Source organism: Gallinula chloropus (genome assembly GCF_964237585.1).
Source record: "Gallinula chloropus genome assembly, chromosome: 3".
Classification (NCBI taxonomy): Eukaryota; Metazoa; Chordata; class Aves; order Gruiformes; family Rallidae; genus Gallinula; species Gallinula chloropus.
Window position 1 is genome coordinate 18,494,767 of NC_140087.1, and position 16,210 is coordinate 18,510,976.

Genomic DNA, 16,210 nt, shown 5'->3' on the forward strand with positions numbered 1-16,210 from the left:
TGAAAGGGCCCAGGGTCAATACAAATGTAATATATGGAGGCTAAAAGACAATTTGACAGAAAATTTGTTCAAAGAGCACAGTAAGGTGGCATGTAAAAACAATAATGGGCCATTACGCTGTCTTATTAGAGAAATTAAAGCATTGCACACACTGCCTGACTCATAGTGTCTGGCTTTTCTACTGAACAACTTGAAACCTGCATTTTCAACTCAAGTAGTGTTTTTTTTAAGTGTAATTTCCTTTTCAGCTCTAAAAATTTAATAATATCAGATTGTTTGGGAAGTTCAAAAGGCAGAGAGTTACTAGACATACAAAAATACTATTTGGTTAGGCAAGCACTAAAGTTTGTATGCAAACAGGCTTAATAGAGTCTTTGCAGGTTCATTGGCATTTCATTTTCTGCACGTGCAAACAAAGCATCTTTTCTAAAGCTTCTTTGTAGATATAGCATTATAGAAAAAGGTGCAGCATGTATGAGGATCTATATACTTCACAATCTTTTAAATTAGCAATGGACCTGCAACATTGAATTTTGTTTGAGGGATGTGTCTCCCTGGGCATGCAATCTTCCAAGCTACCTTTCCTCAGGAAGCTGGAAATTCCCTCCAGTGTTATAATTTATTCTATTAGATCAAATAAAATGTACTTTAGCAGCCAAAGTTCCTGATACAACATTGGTTTCATTAGTTTTTCTGTTATATAGGAACTAGAAAATATGCTTCTCTGAAGATATGATTGTACTTAGAACCATTTCTTATACTGTCTACCTACAGATTTCATCTCTCCTGCTCATTGTGGTGTAAATAATTGTAGTGGGAACCCTAAGTTTTTACTTGAAAAATAAAATAAAATACATATAAATAAGAACACTGCATTTGAATTTGTTACAGGGTGAGGGTTCAGAGTCTCATCACACAGGCATTAAGTACACTTCCCCATGGATATATAAAGGACATCTGTCTGAATTTATCCTTTTGGAAGTGATTGATACACAAACTGCATTCATTTTATAGCAGAAAGCAAATATAATTTTCCAATATGTGTTTGGAAACATTAAACAAATTAATTGGGTTAAATTCCTTACTTGAGATAAACAGATTGAGTACTACGGAAGTCAAGGATATGACTCATTTGTTAAACACTTTATTTCTAGGCCTTCCAAGACATTTATTGTGCTAGCATCAGGCAGACTCATGAAAATCTGGAGAGATTTAATGTGCATTCTACTTCTGTGAGACACAGATTTACCACCTCCTTTTTTGCTGATGCAAGTCTGAAGCCCAAAGTCAGTGAGCCAAAGTTACCCAAGTTTAGGAACTTGAATCCAAGTCTCTTGAATCAAGTATATGCTGAAATAACAACCTCTTCTCCCCTTTCCTCTTCAGCAGCACTTTTTAGCTAAATGTGTAGATACAAAATGCCTAAGTTGTTGAAGACTAAATAGAACAATGGAAATTATAGCACAACCATGTTTGCAAGGACAGTTGCTAGTTTATCCTTTTCTGGACTAAAAATCTGGTCTGATTTGTTCTTAGGTACTTTGTACCAACACTCTGTTAGTTTTCTTTCGTTCCTACTATTGTCCAAACTAAACCTTTTTTTCTGATACATACATACATATATAGGTGTATGATTTTTTTCTTTCCTCATCGTGGACAGGTAGAACAGGCTATTTGTTTCTTCAAAACAGTCTTTTACAGATCACAGAATCATGGAACATTAGGAGTTAGAAGGGACCTCAAAAGATCATCTATTACAACCCCCCTGCCAGAGACGGACCACCTAGACTAAATCACACAGGACTGCATCCAGGTGGGTTTTGAATGTCTCCAGAGGAGACTCCACAACCTCTCTGGGCAGTCTGTGCCAGTGCTCCATCACTCTCACAGTGAAAAAGTTTCTCCTTACATTCACATGGAACTTCCTGTGCTCCAGTTTGCACTCATTGCCCCTTCTCCTATCGCTGGTCATTCACTAAGAAGAGCCTGGTTCTGTCCTTCTGACTCTTGCCTTTAACATATTTATAAATATTAATGAAGTCGCTCCTCAGTCTTCTCTTCTCCAAGATAAAGAACCCCAGCTCCCTCAGCCTTTCCTCATAAGGAAGGTGTTCCCCTCCCTTAATCATCTTGGTGGCCCTGTGCTGGACTCTTTCAAGGAGTTCTATGTCCTTCTTGAACTGAGGGGCCCAAACTGGACACAATATCCCAGGTGTGGTCTCACCAGGGCAGGGTGGAGGGGAAGAAGGACTTCTCTTGACCTACTAAAGACACCCCTTCTAATACACCCCAGGATGCCATTGGCATTCTTAACCACCAGGGCACATCAGCAAACCGTCTGATCGTACACTCTATTCCCTCATCCAGGGCATCAATGAATATATTGAATAGTACTGGTCCCAGTACTGACCCCTGAGGGACTCCACTAGATACAGGTCTCCAGCTAGACTGTCCCATTCATCAGAATTTGCTGGCTTCTTCCCTTCAAGCAGCTCTCAATCCACCTCACTACTTGACTTTCCAGACCACGCTTCCTCAGTTTAACCACAAGGATGCTGTGGGAGACAGTGTCAAATGCTTTACAGAGGTCAAGGTACATCACATCCACTGCCCTATGATCATCTACCCACCTGATAAAAGACTATTAGACAAACATGGCTTCCCCTTGGTAAAACCATGTTGATGGCTCCTAACAACCTTCTTATCCTTGATGTGCCTAGAGACAGCACCAAGGAGAAGTCAACTCATCACCTTTCCAGGGATGGAAGTGAGGCTGACTGGTCTGTAGTTACCCGGGTTCTCCTTCTTGCCCTTTTTAAAGACTGGAGTAACATTTGCTTTCCTCCAGTCCTCAGGCACCTCTCCCATTTTCCAAGACCTAGCAAAGATCATGGATAGTGGCCTAACAATGACTTCCACCAGCTCCTTCAGCACCCTTGGTTGCATCCCATCAGGACCCATGGATTTATGGATATCCATAGGGCTTAATTGATCCCTGACCCAGTCCCCATCATCCAAGGTAGACTCATCATTTATCCTGACTTCTTCCAGGCTTGAGCCATCCATGGCTCCTGCAAACAGTCTCCAGCAGTATATAAAGAGGCAAAAAAGGCATTCAGTAACTCCATCTTCTTACTATCCCCAGTCACCAGGGCACACACTTCATTCAACAAAGGGCCTATATCACCTCCACAGTTAGTTTTGTTTCAAGTGTGTATAAAGTCCTTTCTGTTATCCTTGACCTCTCTTGCAAGGTTTAATTCCAAAGAGGCCTTAGCTTTCCTAGTTTCCACCCTACATGCTCTGATAACAGTTGTATTCCTCCCAAGTGGTCATCCTCTCCTTCTACTAACTGTAAACTCTCATCCACTTGAGTTTGCCCAGCAGTCCCCTGTTTACCCATGGAGGCCTTCTGCCTCCCTTCCTTGACTTCTTTTTCATTTGGATGCTCTGATCTTGGGCTTGCAAGAAGCAGTCCTTGAATATGGACCAACTATATTGGGCCACTTTTCCTTTCAGTACCCTGTCCCTTAGGATTTCCCCCAGTAATTACTTGAAAAGGTCAAAGTTGGACCGGCTGAATTTATTGTTGATGCACTGGAGGAACATCCTGGACTATGAGCAGCTGGCTGTGCAGGCCTTCCAGTAAATATTTGGGTAGTTAAAATCCCCCATAAAAAACAGGGCCTGCAATTGCGAGGCTACCATCAGCTACCTGTAGAAGGCCTCATTAATTTCCTCCTCTTGATCAAGAGGCCTATAATATCATGGGTGATACAACAGTATCACCCATGATAGTCTGTCCTTTAATTCTCACCCACAAACTCTCAACTTGTTCCTTGTCCACCCCAGGACAGAACTCATTCTAGTTGCTCTTTCACATAAAAGCAAGTCCATCTCCTTTCCTTGTTGGTCTGTCTTTCCTAAAAAGGACATAGTCAACCATGGCCACATTCCAGTCATGTGAGTTGTCCCACCAAGTCTCTGTAATTATGACTAGGTCATAACCCTTTGACTACATGCAGATTTCCAACTCTTTGTGTTTATTCCCCTTACTGCAGGCATTGGTGTACAGGCATTTAAGATTCTGAGACTTCTCTTTTTTAACCACTGAAATCCTAATACCCCCTCTATTTCTCAGTTGGTCATTGTTGATCATCTATGCTTGTCTAACTGCACTGAATCACTAAATTTCTATGTTAGTTTTGGTGATTTTGGTTGTTGTGGGTGGGATTTGGGTTTGGTTTTCTTTTTTATGTTTGGCTTCGATTTTGGTTTTATTTTTGCTTGTGATTTTTTAAGAAACAAGTCAAAAAAGGTTAAATAGGAACTTCCATATCTAGAAGTGGCAAAAAAATCCTGGTTTTTTTTCACTATCCATTGTTTTTCCTCCCTTTTCAGGGATGTATTTATATAAGGAAGAAACGCACCGGGTATGGGCAGTGGACCCCTACTTTTCCTAGGCCTTTGTCAGTAGGGAAATAATGTGGGAGGAAGAAAAGCACTAACCTGCTTAGCCTCTATAGTCTGTCCCTGGATCCTAAATTGAGTTTAAACTGGCTGAACTTAAGTATTTGTGCCATTGTGTACTTGAATTTACTTGTGAGTTTAAATTGCAACTCAATGTAGACCAAGGGTGAGTGTGACTGTACCTGATAGGTCAGATCACTAACACGGAAAACAAAAAGGTATTCAAACTTGTAATTTTCAGGACTTACAATAGTTTTTTCCAGGGAATTTTACTGTTTTATTCATAATTATAGGAATTTTTTTACGCAGCAAGATTTGATAGCATGGAGAAATGCTGACTCATGAGCTGAATGGCAGCACATCACAGTGTGAATCTCTGTAGGCAGACAAAACTTGGCAGCTTTCATCACAAATTAAGGAAAATATTTATAGAAAAATAATATGGCAAAAGATCCAAGGCACAAAGTCTTAAAGATATGTTGACTACCGTAAACTCATATAAACCATGAGAAGTGCTTTGAAATAGCTAAGAAGTAGAAGAAACTTTCAGCTAAATTTTAAGATACTATAGGCATTTGTGTGAGGAGACTCCTGAGAAAAAGAAAAATAACAATTGAGAGTTTTACAGTTGAATCCCAGTGGCTAGATTGCTGAACAGCAAATATTTCATTTCCAGGTTTGTTGTTTTGGCTCACCTAGAAAACTCAGTATATTCACCTTTTGACACATGCTTTTACTTCCGTTGTTTTGCTTTGCTTCCACCTATCCTGATCTGCTGAGCTTGGCTTTGAGAGTAACGTGAAGATTTACTGCTGTAGGAGAGTTTACAGAAATTATCTGAATGTTCTAACATCACTCATGCTCTTTGCAGAGGAAATGAAGTGAGAAATAGGAAGACTGAGGCAGGACCAAGTGAGGTGGAGTTAGGGATGCTCAGGTTAAATTTCTAGGCTTGTACGATCTACTTATTCCTTTCAATTGAAGGAAGAGAGGAGCAATTCAGCAATATGATTAAATAACTGAATAGGAATTTAGAATACCACTTCCTAGATAAAAGTTAGCAAGACCATTTCACCAGAAATGCCTCTTCCCAGAACATGAAAATGCCTTAAAAGCCTCTTAGCCCAAACACATGGTGGAAGAAAGATTGCCGCACTTAGACTGAGTAGACGCTTCTTGAAAGATGTGCTTTTGCTTTATGTATATATTACCCTATAATTCTAGTGAAATATAAATGGCATGAGGGTTAACTTTTGTTGGAATCATCAGCTACCATCTGACTTCTCAAAAAGCTCTTTGAAGAGGACAAGTAAAAGAAAACTTACAAAGGCACAATAACTATATTTACTAGTCAATATTTTGCTTTCAATATTTGGGGGTATTTTATTCTACAGGGAAAAAGTAATACAGAATTTGGGAAAGTATGACCTTCATATTCAACCACTTCTGGAGGTACTTCATGAAAATGAGCTGCTAATGTTAAGCTGATATTCACATGACCTGTAGGTCAAGGGAGGTTATTCTCCTCTTCTGGTCTGCTCTGATCAGGGGGCTGGACCACCTCTCCTATGAAAAACAGCCAGGAGAGTTAGGCTTGTTCAGCCTGGAGAAGTCTCCTGGGAGACTTCAAGTATCTGAAGGCAGACTATAGGAAAGCTGGAGACGGACTGTTTACAAAGGCAAGTAATGCTAGGGAAAGGAGTAATGGCCTTGATCTGAAGGAACCTAGATTTAGGTTTGATATGAGGAAGAAATTCCTTACTGTGAGGGTGGTGAGGCCCTGGCACAGGCTGCCCTGAGAAGCTGTGGCTGCCCCCTCCGTGTCAGTGTTGAAGACCAGGTTGGATGGGCCTTTGGGAACCTGGTCTAGTAGAGGGTGTCCGCGCCCATGACAGTGGCTTGAAACTAGGTGATCTTTGAGATCCTTCCAACCGAAACCAGAATGTAATTTGATTAAAGTAGCATAAAACCGGGCCATCTTCACACACAAATTTTAAAATAGCAGTAATTTTCAGCAAATCCCAGTTTTTGGAGCAAGCTGTGACAGAGAAACCTGAGCTTCACAGATGTGCAGCACTCACCAAAATACCCAAGGCATGGACATTGAGAGACTTACTCAAATGTAGCAGATGGTAACACTTTTCAACTCCTTTAGATCACATAGCAAAATATACTTCTGGATAGCACCTTTCACTACTGATGGGGCAGATGATCTCTTAGCAATGTTAGTCATAGACACCCCCTTCAACATGCTTGTTTTGGTGAACATGGGAACTGAGGAGCACATATTAAGTATGACCATGTTGTACAAAGTGGTTATATTCTTGTGCATTGCACTTAGTTATTTTGGGTAGAGTTTTCAAAATACCTTGGCTCAATTCTTACTCAAAACAATACTATATTTTATTTTTCACCTTTTGATTTTCAAGAAAATTTAGCTAACACCTCTGTTTTAAAGTTTTGTATTTTCCCCCACAGCAAGCTCCATGAGAAACTCACATTTCTTTTTTTTTTTTTTCCTTGGTTCAGGTGCCCAGCCATCACCACTCAGGATATAAAACATCTTGTTTACTTCTAGCCACGTCACTGGGGCTGTTGTTATGCTATTTCAGAAATGCGTTGCAGCTAGCTACAGGTACCAAATGGAATCACAGAAAGGCAGAGGTTCTTGATTGAATTTATTTGTGTTTGAATCTGTCAGGGATAAAAGAGCCAACAAATAATAAAATAGATGCAAGCCTCTGTAAGTCAGCAGCCACCTGCTACCTCTGGGCTATTAAAGGGCCCCTCAGCATGACAACACAAATCCATGCTGGCAGGACAATCACAGCTTAAAAAAAGCCCTACATCAGCTCAGCTCGTCAACTCAGTCAGCAGAGTGACAGCAATGTTGAAATTTCATTTTTCCTGATATTAGTTGTGAATTGTTTTATCACGTTATTTTTGCTCTCACCCTCTTGTCGTCTTTTAAATGTTGATAGTGTTGATGGCTCTAAAATACAGTATACCTAGTTGCTCTTTTGAGAAATGGAGGTTTGGTTCCACTCTTTTTCTTTTTTATTTCCCCAAATAGGATGAAGCTCTTATTTCTGTGCACACATCCCACCCCACACCCCATCCCACCCCGCCTTTTATACATCTAAATCATGTAAATTACTGGGAACTGTAAAAGTCAAAGTACTCATCCCAGCACCATAATTATCAATAATAATCTATTTTTCAAAGCTAGCACCATTTCATATGCTGTTCACTAATTTCACTCCCATTTATAGAATGAGTCAAATTCTGTGCTGACTTGTATCACCTGCAACTGCATTTAAATTGAACCTGAGAGTTTACAGTGGTACCTTGCTTAATAAAGTTATACAAAGGGACAGAGAAGAATGTATTGTTAGTAAATGGAGTGAATATTTAGGGATGTGAAAAGACATTAAATCAGTGAAGTAGTCTGAAGCAACCACTGACATTTTTTTAAACAACAAATGAAATTGTGGCCTCATTATAGTCAGTAAAAGTTTTGTCAATAACTTCCACAGGACTGGGATTTCACTGCTGTGGACTAAATTTGAACAAATATGAGAATGGTGTGCTTTTTTAAAGTTGTTGGCTTTGAGAGTACAGTTAAAAGCACCATGCTTTCACCAGAGGCTTCATAACTGATATTTAGAGATGATGGGTGAGCAAGAAAATAAAGCAAAGCCTAAGTTATTTCTTTTTTGTTGTTTGTTATCACTGTGCACCAGTGATTTACAATGCCTCCATATCTTCGGTATCACAGAGGCTTGATATGGTCACATACTTGTGCTCATTAAAAAGGATTTTGAAGCTTTCTGTGTGGTCTCATTTATTTTCAAGAAAGTCTGCATTACTAATCTGACCAGTAGCAGAAGACAATTCAGTTTGAAACCAGTGAAGGTAAATAGTGAGGTCCCTCTAGTTCCTGTAGGACTACATCAAAAGTTGAATTTGGCTTCAGTATAAGGAGTAATCACAGACAGTCAAATTTCAACATCTCTGAGTTGTCAGTGACCTGATTTTCTTCATCCCTCATTATCACATAATATATTTGGGAAAGGCCCGAAACTTATCCAGGAAAGCTGGTTACACAGAAATGAAGAAATGATTTGTGGGTTCAGATGTGGGGTCAAACATACAACATGAGCATATGGAGAGGCTCTAATTTGTCCCCCGCTCTTTTCCCTCTCCTAAAATTCGATCAGCACCAAGTCAAAAGCATTTTCTTTAGCAATTCCTGCAACAATTCCTTTTATTTTTCCTCCCCCTCTCCCCCTCCTTCCCATATTTTCTCTGAATTCCTTTAGGCTGTTTTGTAATTTCTGTCCTGCGACTGTATTACTGAACCATGAAATTTAGTAAATAAATAAATAAGCTTGAGAAAGACTTTGCTTCTTAAAGTTCTCTTATTCACCAAAACTTTTCACTCCTAGTATACACATTCACCTATGCCCTTGCTTACAGCACATGAGCACGGTTCAAGTAATTTTGAAGTGAATAAAACTTTTTGTTTAAGTAACCAATTTTATGCTCCTTCTGCATACAAACTTCTACATACATCATAAGTATAACACAGTTCAGTAATAGCACAGTACAACAGCTCCTGTACAAAAATTCATTCTCATAAGCAACAGCTGTCAGCTAAAATTCTTTGCAATTTTCTCTTGAAATAAATTTATGTTTTCTTTCTGCCTACATTATTCACAACCTGATATCACACAGAACCAGAACAAAATTTAATAACCTTTAAAGCACCTTTCCTGCCTATGTGGTATGGTGGGTATTTTTGTAGCCAGACTAATAATTCACACCAAGAAAACTACTATGTTTCCTATGTGATTAACAAGACATTAGCACTAAGGGACATATTTTCCAGGCAATCTCTAGGGTTTCTAGAAAGAAAAGTAAAACTAGAATCGAGCGATCTCTATTCCTTTTAAATCTGGGACTTCCCTTGTTATAATTCTGCCTTGAATGATATATTGAAATATGTACCTTGTGTCACACTGTTCATCAACATGTCACATTGTATCATGTCACTTTCTGTAGCTCAATATGACTGATGCATCTCAAAAGCAATGCGTCATCATGTCCCTTGGCATGAGGAGATGTGAAAATAAATGCATTCTTGTTTTGTTTACAGTAAACTACTTCAAGAAAAAGAAGAAAAAATACACAAAACCACACCAAAAAGACAAAACCCCAAAAACCCAAATATTAAACAAACCACTTTAGTTTCAGAATATTTTAAGTAAATGAAGGGAAAGGGTGGTGCCTCCCTCATTCATCTTAAAAAATAAAGTATAGAATTTAATACATGCACAGAATGCATAATTTCATTTTGTTATTCCTTTGATTTAAAGCATAGAAAGAACATGCCTATAAGCAAGCTGTAGGCAATTGTTGCATGTTCTATAGATAGATAGGGAAATTGCAGACTCGAAAAGATTACTCACAGACCGAACAGGTACTAAATTCTTGCTTTGTTGATAACACGTAATTGTATTAAATTATTTAAAACACACATATTAATTAACATTAGGGGCTATTTTGTTTTCTAGCTTTCTTGAAACAAGTTTTATAAATTATTTCCATATTATATTAAATTGGCTCAGTGTGCAATACACTGGGTTCATTGATATGTTTTGTTTGCTGTGAACTATTCCTGTGTTGAAATATGCTGTAAAACTATATCGGTTGGCTGGGGGTTCAGACACTGGCCTGCTTTACATTCCTGATCTTTGGCAAAGCAGGTGGACTGCAGTGATGAATTTGGCTCAGTGTTCATATAATTGTGTATAGGTGGCCCAATTTACCACTGGGTTACTTTAGTCCATTAAGGATGTAATTTCAATGAGTCAAATTCACCCTTTAATAAAGCAGAATTGTGAGGAAAAAGGCAGCCTGACACAGGGCATTATGGTTTCCTAATTGTCTCTACAGCCCCCTTGATGGCTGCATCTAATGTCCCAGGTTAAAGTAGATGGTAGTAATGCACCATTCACTGGTCACTGCTCTCTTCCCTGGCACTAAGCTCCTTTTCTTTTCCTCCATAATACACCCTCATTTGCAAGAGGCCGTAGTTCTAAAACCCTCTTGTATTTTAAAATAGAAAAGGCATTACTCAGCCTCGAGACTTATTCTAGTCAAGGTTTTGAATACATGAAAAGCAAGGACTGACAGTGCTGGAAACTGAAGTTTTATGTCAAAACATGCAGAAGAACATGCTATGCCCAAAGACATAGTTGACAATTTGGTATCCCTAATCCAGCCCTGCCAATTTGCTTTAACCCTTATTCAAAGAGTTAGATGCAGGTTTGGGGAGTATGCTGTTACCATGTACCATGCCTTAATGTCTCCACCAAAACTTTGAGTAGTAGTGTGTACCTGTGTTAAGTGAAAGAAAGCATTGTTAGATGGTGGCATCAGCTGCACACAGTGGGACAAGCAAAAACATGATCTGAACTCAATCTCAAAACACAGAGATAAAAGTCCCTATAATCCAGCTTCCAAAATTAAAGTAAATCAAGTCACCAAAATAAACCACTGATAACTATACTGCATCATCAATATCAATATTTTGCACTTTTCTACTTTGCACTTCTCATGCTGTTCAGATTATTTCCTTAACTAGATGATGCACTGTTGCCATTCTACTCCTTCCTAAGCTTCACACTGTTCTTAAGGGAGGACAGAAGACAAATGTTTTGCACATGATGTTGTCAGATAGTTTTAAGGACCACACTTGAGAAACAAGAGAGGAAGAGATTACGAGGCTTAGTTAGTTGGATGAAGAATTAATTAGGAACTCAGTTCTGTAATACTAACATTGCTTCCTATTCTCATCTGTTCTTTGTGTAATGCAAATCATGTATAACTATAGATAGTTATTTATCAAACTAGATTTTGCCTCTACACTTAATTATGTTTTTCAGTGTGAGGTAAGGATTTTATTGGCACTGTGGTGTTTAACTGAATCTATTGTTGTTTCCTTTTTTCTATTAATTTGTAGATTGAGAACTGCTTTGCACTTCATTCTGTGCTATTCTATTTGCTTATATGAATAATTTTCTGGTGATCAAATATAACTCTTGCAAAAATATAAAATATTCTCTACTTATATGTATGTTTTAACACTATGTAATTTATTTATATGATATATTTATATAATGCCAATATATTTATATATTTATGGTATAGGTATTTTAGAAGATGCATAATCTTGTACTTATAAAATGCAACAAGTAATAGTAATAATTATTACTATTAATTTTTAGTTTTTATTTTAGGAAACTGTTGGGTTGGGGATTTTTCCTATACAGCCCTACTTACTGTAACCAAATACGGAATCTGTATTCATGTGCAAGTGTATATAGGACAATTTTTCAACAGCAGCTGTTGAAATTATTGGACAGTGTCAATATTTCTGATGTAGGTATGTCAAAGACACCAAGATTCCACAAGCTGTGAGAAAATAGATGACTGAAAAAAGTTTTTTTCTATAGAAAAGTTGTTAATTATTCTGCTTGACCTTGGAGAACCTAAAAAAGAAAGGAATATACTAGATGGCATGGAAATGATCATGGAAAAACAAGGTTATCTTTTTTTTGTGTTGTTGGGTTTTTCAGTTTGTGTTTGTTTTGTTGTTGTGGGTTTTTTTTTTTTTTTGTATGTAAGAAAGAAGAATGGGGTGCAGGGGACAATACGGAATATGTATATTCCCACGGTCATTAATGTTCACTAACAATAAGAATGAAACACGGAAGGGTATTAATACACTAGAGAAAAGGGCTTTCTATACTATTGTTCCTCCTAATTAATTTGAATATGTACTATTAAATATTATTTATCTTCTTTGTACAGTCTAGATAAAAGCCATTTGTTCATTGTCTTGGATGTGTCTACTGGCCTCTTTAAAAAAAGAAAACCTTTCAGTCCTTTTCCCTAAAGCATTAACAAACTTAGAAAAAAAGTATTTGTACTGACATAAGAACCTTACATCGAATCAGGCTTATAAACTTCCAAGTTATGGAAATATATTTTGCTTGTCTTTAGAAGTTTACCATAAAAGAATTACTGTGTTGTTTGTAAAGTTCTTCTCTGACACCTGGGTATCTTAGTTGTGCATACAAGGTAAGGTATGTATAATCTAAACTTAGGCAGAAGAGATATATCTCAGGAAGTTGTTGATAGATTGACAGCCAGTGTGGCTCTGTGAAAAAACAATCAGACAAAAAACTTACCAAAATAGAAGAGGTAACACAAAAGTTCCATGCTCTAGAGATTTTCACAAAAAGAAACCTTCTCAGACTTCCTGCTTTGGAAAAGCTCATGAAGTTTTGAAGGAAGATCCTACAGGATTCTGTGTGAAAGTTGATGTGACAAGAATCAAGTCATCAGACCTGCATTTTTAAATTCTACCTATAACTAACTATAATTTCAATTCAAAATATGGGAAACTAAATAGATTGGGGGAAAAAAAAGACACAATATAGAGAGAATTCACGTAAATTGTTTTATATTAGAAAGAATGTACTTTATGCTGGTTTAATTAGCAGAACAGCACATTCCACTTCATCAAGACGTTTTCTAGTGGCATGAGATCTTGCATATGCCCATAAGGCTGGTTGAGTATGTGGTCCTCTCCTGCTAGGAACCTTATCTGCTTTTCAGAAAGATAAAGTGGTTCTTTGCACATAACTGAATTACCTTCCTAGGGTGCTCCTTTTTACCTTCTGTCACAGCCTCTTTCCCTGGAAAAAGAACCTGAAATATTTTTAACATTCAGAGGATTTTGAAAATTGATCATAGTGGATCATGTGCAAGAGGAGAGATAGATGCCCTCTTTGAAGGTCACAGAATCGATATCTGAAACTTTAGCTTTCTCATAATCAAATGGATTTCCTAAAAACCCTACAGAGGAGTAACAAAAACAAATTTTACAAAAACCACTCTTCTGTTAAAATGACAGTCCATATTATCATAGCGTTATATCCTTTGCCAAAGGAAAATGATTCTGTTGATGTACAGTGCATGTTCTCTGGGGTGCTTCCTGCAACTTCATAGTATACTACTGCTTGATTTCAGTGATGCAAAATATGGACCATTTAGGTCACTAATCCTTCAGTAGGTTTCTGATAGCAATTCCACCACCCAGTCATCATCTTTTAACTTTTGCTCACTGTCCATCAGAATTTCAAACCTAAGGATGAGGACCCTATTATATTAGGCATTGTAAGAACATACCGAGAGAATAAAAGAAGTTTCTTATTTCAAGTAGCTGCCAACCAGAGTGTAAAACAAGAAGAAGTAGATGCATTCACATAAATGAGGGGTTACAAGCAAAGACAAAACATGATAGAGGCAGTCAAGCTATTGTGAGATCATTCAGGCAGCAGAAGGAAGAAAATACTGCTGTTTGGAAAGATTCTTTCAAGCATGGATTATATGGCAGAAGGTAACGTGGATCATACTATTTAAAAATAGTCCAAAGATTTAAAATTCAGAGGTTGAACTGAATCAAATTGAATCCATTTCAGTAGGCTAGGAAGACATCAAAAATGTCCTGAAAAGTAGAGAGGCATCATGCTTGACCAAAGTTAATAGATTGATCCATTAAGTGGATGCAATTAAAAATCACAGAATCACAGAATCAAAGGGTTGGAAAACACCTTTAAAGATCATCAAGTCCAACCATTCCCATCCTAAGCTAAACCATTTCCCTAAGTACCTCATCTACCCTTTTTTTAAACACATCCAGGGAAGGTGACTTAACCCCCTCCCTGGGCAGCCTGTTCCAGGCCCCGACAACTCTTTCAGTAAATTTTTTTTTTCTAATATTTAATCTGACCCTGCCCTGGCACAGCTTCATGCCATTCGACCTTGTCCTATCTCCAGTCACCTGGATGAAGAGACCATCGCCCACGTCTCTACAACCTCCCTTCAGGTAGTTGTAGGTGGTGATAAGGTCTGCCCTGAGCCTCCTCTTCTCCAGACTAAACAGGAAGGAATAGGAAGACCTGAATAGGAAGACCTATGGTGGCACTTGAACTAAATTTAAAAACAAGATGGCAGAACTAAGATTGTTTTGTCCATCATGATCAAGAAATGATGCAATGAAGAATACTTTGAGGAAGAAAAGGAAAGACATTTATAGTTGAACCAAGTTGAATTTGAGCTGCTAACCAAATATAAGCTGCTAACTACAGACATGGAAATGACAGACAAGATAAAAAATTGCACAACAAACTGATTCTACCACTGTTATTTTTCTCTGGAAATGCTGTACATTATCATAGAATCATAGAATCACTTAGGTTGGAAACAACCTCTAAGGTCATCAAGTCTAGCCATAAAACTAATACTTCCAAGTCCAGCAGTAAACAGTGTCCCTAAGCATGCCATCTACACATTTTCTAAATACATCCAGTGATGGTGATTCAATCACTTCCTTGGGCAGCCTTTTTCAATAACTGATAACTTTTTCAGTGAAGAAATTTTCCCTACTATCCAATCTAAACCTCCCTGGCATAACTTGAGGTATTTTGTTCTTGTCCTGTCACTTGGTAGAAGAGACCAACACCCACACATCTACAATCTCATTTCAAGTAATTGCAGAGTGATCAGGTCTCCCCTTCCTTTTAAAGCCCAATTCCCTCAGTCGCTCCTCATAAGGTTTGTCCTCCAGACCATTCACCAGCTTCATAGCTTTTTGGATGTGCTCCAGCACTTCAATGTCTTTCTTGTAATGAGGGGCCATCCGTTTGTGTTTATAAGGATATATTTTGTTTCACAGACACACATTTTCCTTGCCTTTTTATACACTTTCTGTAGTTTGGGCAAATCATATAAAATATCTTCCTCATAGATATTTTCTTACATGAGAAAAAACAAAACAAAACAAGTCCATCATCATCCTCTCCCTGTCGTCCCCCCCCAACCAAAAAAAAAAACCCCGAAAACAAAACCACCATCATACAGATACTGTGGTAATGTAGAGAAAATAGATGGAGCTGGCTTAGCCAGGTCTTTAATCTTTGGAAAGAGTGAAAAGACTGCACATGAGCGAAGATGCAGGAAATACATAAAGAACAGTGGAAGACATAAATCCTCTGATGTGACTAGCTTTGTCCTTATAACTACATTATAGATGAGAAAAACAATGCAGTGTACACATTTTAGACCAAATCACCATCAGCACATGAACAGATAAAAAGAAAAAAAGACAACAAAACCCCACCTTTTGTTGCACTACATATCCTTCCAGTCAGAAAAAAATTCTCTAGAACTGTATAACATACTTTAATACAGCTCCTCATTATAACTAATAAGACATGCCAGCTAACAGTGGTCATGATCAAATGCAGTTTCTATTTAACAAGCAGTACAAAATAATATGGCTGATGATGAAGCAATATTTGCCCATTATCTCATAATCATCAGGAAATAAGTCAATAAACTATTTCATGGGCCAAAACGATGCTCCTTTGAAAAGTATTTTGATGTGCCTACCAACAAATAGCTTCTGATTTTTATTCATAGGATTCTTTTACCAATAACTAGTTGGTAACGGATGTGTCGGAATCAATCGTGTTTTAGATGTGCATGCAGTGAAGTGATAGGATGAGTCACTAGGTATCCTTCTAAAATTGCACTTTCCATCAAACAATAGAAATTGTTTCTCTTTAGTGTTCAAAATATCCCACTATTTGGTTCAAATCTCTTT